The sequence below is a fragment of the Amia ocellicauda genome, unplaced genomic scaffold, assembly GCF_036373705.1.
Source record: "Amia ocellicauda isolate fAmiCal2 unplaced genomic scaffold, fAmiCal2.hap1 HAP1_SCAFFOLD_30, whole genome shotgun sequence".
Taxonomy (NCBI): Eukaryota; Metazoa; Chordata; class Actinopteri; order Amiiformes; family Amiidae; genus Amia; species Amia ocellicauda.
In genome coordinates, this window is record NW_027102865.1 from 410,877 (window position 1) to 419,720 (window position 8,844).

An 8,844-nucleotide genomic window follows, 5' to 3' on the forward strand; every position below is an offset into this window, starting at 1 on the left:
AAATAAACTTGATGTAGGATAAATGAATAAATAATTGAATGAGATATGAGCCGCAGAGACCTCCCACATTGGAAAGTGGACTACAGCAGATAATCCTCTCCTCTCCCAGGGCAGGGTGATTAAGTGGGGACGCGTGTGAAGAGTGCAGGTGGACCCAGGTGAGTTGTGAAAGAAAGAAGAAACAAAAATAATAAGGCACGCGTGCAAACAATCAAAATAATACTAAGTGAATAACAAATTAAACAATAAAGTGAAAGATAATCAACACACAAAATAATGGCAATATAGAACCAAACAAAATACACAAGCCATATTGCATAAAGTGAAGTGAAATATAAATATAATAAGTAATGGTGATTAAGGAGCTAATTAACACCGTCCGTGACATTTACATTGGTTGGGTGTGTGGATACCAGTAATAATTTTTGTTTTATTGAAATACAAAATAATTCTATTTTTCCGAAGTGCTGAACTTTAATACAGTCTAGAAAGATTAATATTTTTTGTCTTGGGCTATATTATTATTACCATAGTTTTTCTATTGTATAAGTATCTTGGAGTAGAGGCATAGGTGGGCATGTGGGCAGAGGAGTAGGAAGGCCGGTCAAGCAAATAAGCTTGCTAAGGTACGCAGCAGCAGCAAGCAGCCCCCACATCCAGTCTGGCTGGCAGTGACTGAGTGGTTGACAGACGGCAAGCAACGGAATGTACGTGCTCTGTGATGTCATAGCAGTCAGCTGAGAGAGGCTCGTGATGTCATCACTGAGCTGGCTGGCTGGCTGGCTGGCTGGCTGGCTGGCGGGCTGGCTGGCTGTGTGTGTGTGTGTGTTTGTGTGTGTGTCTGTTTTTCTGTTTGTCAGTCTGTCTGTCTGTCTCTCTCTCTCTCTCTCTCCCTCTCAATTCATTTGTATTGTCAAAAGCAATTGGACATACATACATTCATACATATATATATATATATATATATATATACATACATACATACATGCTAGAAAGTCATTACTATGTTATCTTAAAGGCTAACTAAGCAGAACATATATCATTATCGAACAGAGTTCATAGGTCTATACATGGTATTAGGGAACAGGCACGTAGGTCATTCTGTTTGACATTGTCTCCAAGGTTCTCATTGTAAATAACAAAGAGAAATCAAACTACCTTATGGCCTCCTGACCTTCTAGCTTGACCTTATCTTTCTTAAGTATACAAGAGAGAAAAACAGTTGTGAGAAAAGAATTTCTAACTTTCCTTCCACACATACATACATACATACATACATACATACATACAAACCAGAGGCATGCAAAAAAATATAAAGAGGAAGAAAATGTTGTATAGCACATACAAAAGGGATGGTGATGAAACAAAATACATAGAATATGTTGAGCTGCAAAGAGATCTTAAGAAAGGGATCAGGAAAGCAAAGAGGGAAATAGAAAGAAACATAGCTCTTGGAGCTACAACCAATGCAATGAGCTTTTTTCAAAATTACAACAGCAAGCGGTCAATTAAGGAGGAGGTGAAACAGATAAAGGGCAAAAATGGAGGTATCTTGGAAAACGAACAAGATGTGGCAAATATTCTAAATGAGTATTTCACAGAGGTTTTTACAAAAGAAAAAACAGATGACATGCCACAGGTTGACAATCAATCCAGTCAAACCCTAAGAGAGATCAGGATAAATGAGGAGGAGGTACTAAAGGGACTAGCAGAATTAAAATCAAACAAATCACCTGGGCCAGATGGGATATTTCCAACAGTACTTAAAGAAATGAGGGAAATTATGTATAGGCCGTTAACTCGATTATTTCAAATGACACTTAGAACAGGGGATGTTCCCACTGACTGGAAGACAGCAAATTTCATACCAATCCACAAGAAAGGGGACAAAACTGAGCCAGGAAATTACAGACCAATCAGTCTCACCTGCATCACCTGTAAAATGTTGGAAAAAATGATTAGACAGAAAATAGAGGAGCATCTCAATGAAAACCATATTCTTGGAGATAGTCAACATGGGTTTAGACGAGGCAGATCATGTCTTACTAACTTAATACATTTTTTTGAACATGCAACTGCAGCTGTAGATCACGTGAAAGCATATGATATGATATACTTAGATTTCCAAAAAGCTTTTGATAAGGTTCCACACCAAAGACTGATCCTCAAAATGGAAGCTGTAGGCATTCAGGGTCATGTAAGTAGATGGATTATGAACTGGTTGATGTATAGGAAACAGATTAGAGGAGTCACTTCTAACTGGAGTGAGGTTGTTAGTGGAGTTCCACAGGGATCAGTACTAGGGCCTTTGCTTTTTCTAATCTATATTAATGATCTGGACTCTGGGATACTTAGCAACCTTGTCAAATTTGCAGATGATACTAAAATAGGTGGCTTAGCAGATACAATCTTGGCAGCACATGCTATTCAGAGGAACTTAGATAAATTCAGTTGTGGGCTGACACCTGGCAAATGAAATTCAATGTGGACAAGTGCAAGGTAATACATGCAGTAAAACAAAAATGTCCACTATAATTACACTATGGGAGGTACAGATCTAGATGAAGTAATGCATGAGAAAGACCTAGGAATCTATGTGGATTCACTTTCTCCATCCAAACAATGTGGGGAAGCAATACAAAAGGCATACAGAATGCTAGGGTATATCGTCAAAAGTGTAGAATTTAAAACAAGGGAAGTAATGTTAAGACTGTACAATGCGCTAGACCTCATCTGGAATACTGTGTACAGTTCTGGGCACCACACTTCAAGAAGGATATTGCTGCTTTAGAGACAGTTCAGAGGAGAGCAACCAGACTTATTCCAGGTCTGAAGGGAAAGTCCTACTCGGAGAGACTGAGGGAACTGAACCTTTTCACCCTGGAACAGAGGAGATTACGTGGGGACTTGATCCAAGTCTTCAAAATCATGAAAGGTTCCTCAAACCAGAGGAGCTTTTCCAGATCAGCAGGGACACACGCACCAGGGGACAACAAATGGAAATTGGGCTTCAAGGCATTCAAGATGGAAAGTGGTAGAAGCTGAAAGTTTGGGAACATTTAAAAATAGACTGGATAGGATCCATGGATCACTTAGATATTAATGGACACCAAACGAGCATGATGGGTCGAATGGCCTCCTCTCGTTTGTAAACTTTCTTATGTTCTTATGTTCTTATGTTCTTATGAATGTTCCCTAAGCATGTTTCAAATGTTCCCTAATTTATGTTACAAATGTGCCTTAGCACCTCTCTCTCTCTCTCTCTCTCTCTCTCTCTCTGTCTCAATTCAGTGCATTTGTATTGTCAAAGCAATTGGACATGCATACATACATACATACATATATATGGAAAATAAACAATATGTGTACATCTCTGCATTAATGGTGCCCTAACAGATGTGCAAGTTACATGACAGACAGACAGACAGACACTCACACACACTTTCACACACACACACACACACACACACACACACACTTTCACAGACAGACAGACAGACAGACACACACACACACACACACACACTTGTATACCTGACACGTATAGAAGACTGGATAGGGAGATATAAATAGCAATGGGGAGACTCTTGTACTTGGTGTGGCTCTATCCATATAGTGGGGCCAGCAGCCACTTAGCAGGTGTAGCAATAGAAGCTCAGCCTGGGGAGACTGGATTTAGCATTTCCTCTCCATTTTGATAAGTATCCTTAATCATTTCAGCAAAATACTTCTATGATACCTATGTATGTTTTTTACTTGTACTATATTATACTATCAAGTATCAGTGTACACATACAATGTGACCTGTTACATTAATACAGAGGCCACGGAAGGCCAGATCAGTAATAGCCACTGTCCCCTGATATTACACTTTTTTACAATCACTTTGGCACTCATTTCAGAACCTTGATGTCATTTTTCAAAACTCTAGACACTAAACTCACACCCGATGATCAAAATGCACATTTTTCAATTGCTTGGATACAATACACATCAACCTCAGATCATTTGTTCATTGAACTAAAATGATACAACTTAACGTCAAAGTATTACCATTTCAAAATGCAATTCACACATTACATCTGAGATCACTGTCTATTCATTTCATTACAAAGATCTAACTATCAATTGATACAGCTGCTCAAAATGATAAGTGACTGTTGCATTACTCTTAATTCATAGTTTTATGGAAACTGACGAACAGTATTCCATGTTTCGATCATGAAAGTTTCAGGATAATGAGATCCATTGACACCAATAACCGAGGAGCATGAACCAGTTGGACTACATTATCTATGGATGTAATATTTCATCATCATTCATCATCATGTAGCACTTTTCCACACCATGTTTTCAGTGTGGAAGGAAAGTTAGAAATTCTTTCTCTAATACCTGTTTTTCTCTCTTGTATACTTAAGAAAGATAAGGTCAAGCTAGAAGGTCAGGCCAGAAGGTAGTTTGATTTCTGCTTGTTATTTACGATGAGAATCTTGGAGACAATGTCAAACAGTATGATTGAAGTGCCTGCTCCCTAATCCATGTGTTGATCTATGAACTCTGTCCTATAATGATATAAATTCTGCTTAGCTAACTTTTAAGATAACATAGTAATGACTTTCTGATTATCACCAGCTCTTTGATTTTTGTGTATAAAAGCTCTGACTGTTAAAATGAAGGCAGAGCGACTTTGGGATCTTCTTGAGTCACTGTTCCTCTCCACGCTGCATGTATTAAAGGCATTGCAACTAACGCTCCAACCTGGTTGAAGATGATTGTTCTTCCACATCAGATTTGACATTACTGTATGTATGCAGGCCCTTGTAATTGCTTTTCCAATACTGCCAACTGGTTATTGATGATTGATTTCACATTGTGGTACGAGTATCGAGTGAAATGAGTGCTATCCACCCGAGCAACACAGTGATAACATGGAGCCGGCAGGTCATCCAGGTCACAATAGAGGTCAAGCAGTGGGAGGAGGAAGACGTGGTGGTCAAAGGAATGGAAGGGGACATGCACCCCTTCTGAGAGGTGGTCGTGGGCCTCGTCATAGAGGAGGGCTTAGGCCTCACCAGAGAGGCAGCCATGGGCCTCATTTGAGAGGTGTTGGGGGAACGTGGTAGAGGACAAGGCCACGGACCAGACAGCGGCAGCAACAGCAAATAGTGTCCAGTGAAATCCGAGAAATAGTTGTAGAACATGTTGTAAATCATGGCATGACCATGACTGAGGCAGCTACAATGATTCAATCAAATCTGTAGTATTCTCTCTACTAGTCCTTTTACAGTGATGTATTTATGTGTAGTACCATAATGAAACATGTATCACATATTTTGTACTACAATATTTAATGATTGTACGAACAACTACACAGTGAAACTATCGGTATCTTCTGTGTTACTATGTTACTATGGTATTTCATGATAAATGAGTTATTTGAACCAACAAGTCTGCAAGTGCTAGGTTTCTTTAAAGATATGAATGCACAATGCAATGTTTTGAACATTGGACAGCCTGTGTTACAAGTGATGACCGTTTTGAGTTTTGTGTCTAGAGTTTTGAAAAATGACATCAAGGTTCTGAAATTAGTGACAAAGTGATTGTAAAAAACTGTATATTCATCCTATTTAATGTGCTCTTTTAAAATGTACTTTTCTTTTTTATGTTGCCATTTCTGTTCTACCAATGTTTCAGTTGTTAGCCAAAGATTGACAGAGTACATCTCATACACACAGGCCAGACAGCAAAGATTTATTTTTGAAATTCAATTACAAATGCTGCATGAACTCATCAATACGATTAGAGCTCCTGAAAGCAATATAACTAACTCACTCTACAGCATCTCATTAGCAGTGAAAAGAAACCAAGAAAGTTGGGACAGTCGACTGTTTACCACTATGTAACATCACCTTTTCTTTTAATAACACTTATTAAGCACTTGGGCACTGAAGACACCACTTGGTTAAGTTTAGCAAGCGGGATTTTCCCCCATTCATCCATTATGCATTTCCTCAGCTGCGCAACTGCACAGGGCCTTCGTTGTCTTAATTTGCACTTCATAGTGCGCCACACATTCTCAATTCGGAGACAGGTCAGGACTGCAGGCAGGCCATGCTAGCACCCGCACTCTCTGCCTATGCAACCATGCGCTTGAAATCTGGGCAGAATGTGGTTTGGCGTTATCCTGCTGAAAAATGCAGGTACGTCCCTGGAAAAGATGATGTCTGGATGGCAGCATATGTTGCTCCAAAATGTGTACATCTCTTTCTGCAAAAATGGTGCCCTCACAGATGTGCGAGTTACATGACAGACACTCATACACACTGTCACACCCATACACACACAAACACACACTTTCACAGACAGACACACGCACACACACACACACACACACACACACACTTTCACAGACAGACAGACAGACACACACACTTTCACACACAATCACTTTCACAGACAGACACACACACACACTTTCACACAGAGACAGACACACACACACTTACATACATACATACATACATACATACAGTGAGGGAAAAAAGTATTTGATCCCCTGCTGATTTTGTACGTTTGCCCACTGACAAAGAAATGATCAGTCTATAATTTTAATGGTAGGTGTATTTTAGCAGTGAGAGACAGAATAACAACAAGAAAATCCAGAAAAACGCATTTCAAAAAAGTTATAAATTGATTTGCATGTTAATGAGGGAAATAAGTATTTGATCCCCTATCAATCAGCAAGATTTCTGGCTCCCAGGTGTCTTTCATACAGGTAACGAGCTGAGATTAGGAGCACTCTCTTAAAGGGAGTGCTCCTAATCTCAGCTCGTTACCTGTATAAAAGACACTTGTCCACAGAAGCAATCAATCAATCAGATTCCAAACTCTCCACCATGGCCAAAGAGCTGTCCAAGGATGTCAGGGACAAGATTGTAGACCTACACAAGGCTGGAATGGGCTACAAGACCATCACCAAGCAGCTTGGTGAGAAGGTGACAACAGTTGGTGCGATTATTCGCAAATGGAAGAAACACAAAATAACTGTCAGTCTCCCTCAGTCTGGGGCTCCATGCAAGATCTCACCTCGTGGAGTTTCAATGATCATGAGAACGGTGAGGAATCAGCCCAGAACTACATGGGAGGATCTTGTTAATGATCTCAAGGTAGCTGGGACCATAGTCACCAAGAAAACAATTGGTAACACACTATGCCGTGAAGGACTGAAATCCTGCAGCGCCCGCAAGGTCCCCCTGCTCAAGAAAGCACATGTACAGACCCGTCTGAAGTTTGCCAATGAACATCTGAATGATTCAGAGGAGAACTGGGTGAAAGTGGTCTCAGATGAGACCAAAATCAAGCTCTTTGCCATCAACTCAACTCGCCGTGTTTGGAGGAGGAGGAATGACCCCAAGAACACCATTCCCACCATCAAACATGGAGGTGGAAACATTATGCTTTGGGGCTGTTTTTCTGCTAAGGGGACAGGACAACTGCACCGCATCAAAGGGACGATGGACGGGGCCATGTACCGTCAAATCATGGGTGAGAACCTCCTTCCCTAAGCCAGGGCATTGAAAATGGGTCAAATACTTATTTCCCTCATTAACATGCAAATCAATTTATAACTTTTTTGAAATGCATTTTTCTGGATTTTCTTGTTGTTATTCTGTCTCTCACTGCTAAAATACACCTACCATTAAAATTATAGACTGATCATTTCTTTGTCAGTGGGCAAACGTACAAAATCAGCAGGGGATCAATTACTTTTTTCCCCCACTGTACATACATATATATGGAAAAGAAACATTACAAGTATAAATCACAATAAGATGTAATAAAGTACAGATAAACAAAGTGTAATAAAATGTGATCTGTTTGAAAATGCAGGGACGTCACTGGAAAAGATGATGTCTGGATGGCAGCATATGTTGCTCCAAAATGTGTACATCTCTTCTGCAAAAATGGTGCCCTCACAGATGTGCGAGTTACATGACAGACAGACAGACAGACACTCACACACACTGTCACACCCACACACACACTTTCACAGAGAGACATATACACACACACACACACACACACACACACACACTTTCACACAGAGACAGGCACACACACGTACAGACACACACACTAACTTTCACACAGAGACAGACACACACACACACACACACACACACACATACATACATACATATGGAATAGAAACAATACTTTTATAAATCACAATAAGATGTAATAAAGTACAGAAAAACTAAATGTAAGAAAATGTGATCTTTAATACACACAAATATGTATGGCTGGTCGGATGCGTCTTGGACTCGGGTTCCTCTTCATTACGTATAACGCTTTTGCCTTTTGCTAAAGCTTTCCGTGGAGGGGATCGTGGGTGAGTTTGTACCATTCTTGGGGGGCTCTGCCTTGTTGGGGCAGAGCTGTGATCCAGGTGAACAGCAGATCGGGCATAGGTGGGCATGTGGGCAGAGGAGTAGGAAGGCCGGTCAAGCAAATAAGCTTGCTAAGGTACGCAGCAGCAGCAAGCAGCCCCCCCATCCAGCCAGCCAGCCAGTCTGGCTGGCAGTGACTGAGTGGTTGACAGACGGCAAGCAACGGAATGTACGTGCTCTGTGATGTCATAGCAGTCAGCTGAGAGAGGCTCGTGATGTCATCGCTGAGCTGGCTGGCTGGCTGGCTCTGTGTGTGTGTGTGTCTGTGTCTGTCTGTTTTTCTGTTTGTCAGTCTGTCTGTCTGTCTCTCTCTCTCTCTCTCTCTCTCTCCCTCTCAATTCAATTCATTTGTATTGTCAAAGCAATTGGACATACATACATACATACATACATA

General features: G+C 40.6%; 1 non-coding gene across 1 annotated transcript; it reads left to right on the forward strand.

The window, feature by feature from the left end:
• The first annotated feature begins 8,320 nt into the window (after window positions 1-8,320).
• Window positions 8,321-8,435, forward strand: LOC136729247 (U5 spliceosomal RNA). The gene has a single exon (XR_010808862.1). It is a non-coding gene; the product is annotated as a U5 spliceosomal RNA (small nuclear RNA).
• The last annotated feature ends 409 nt before the right edge of the window (window positions 8,436-8,844 follow it).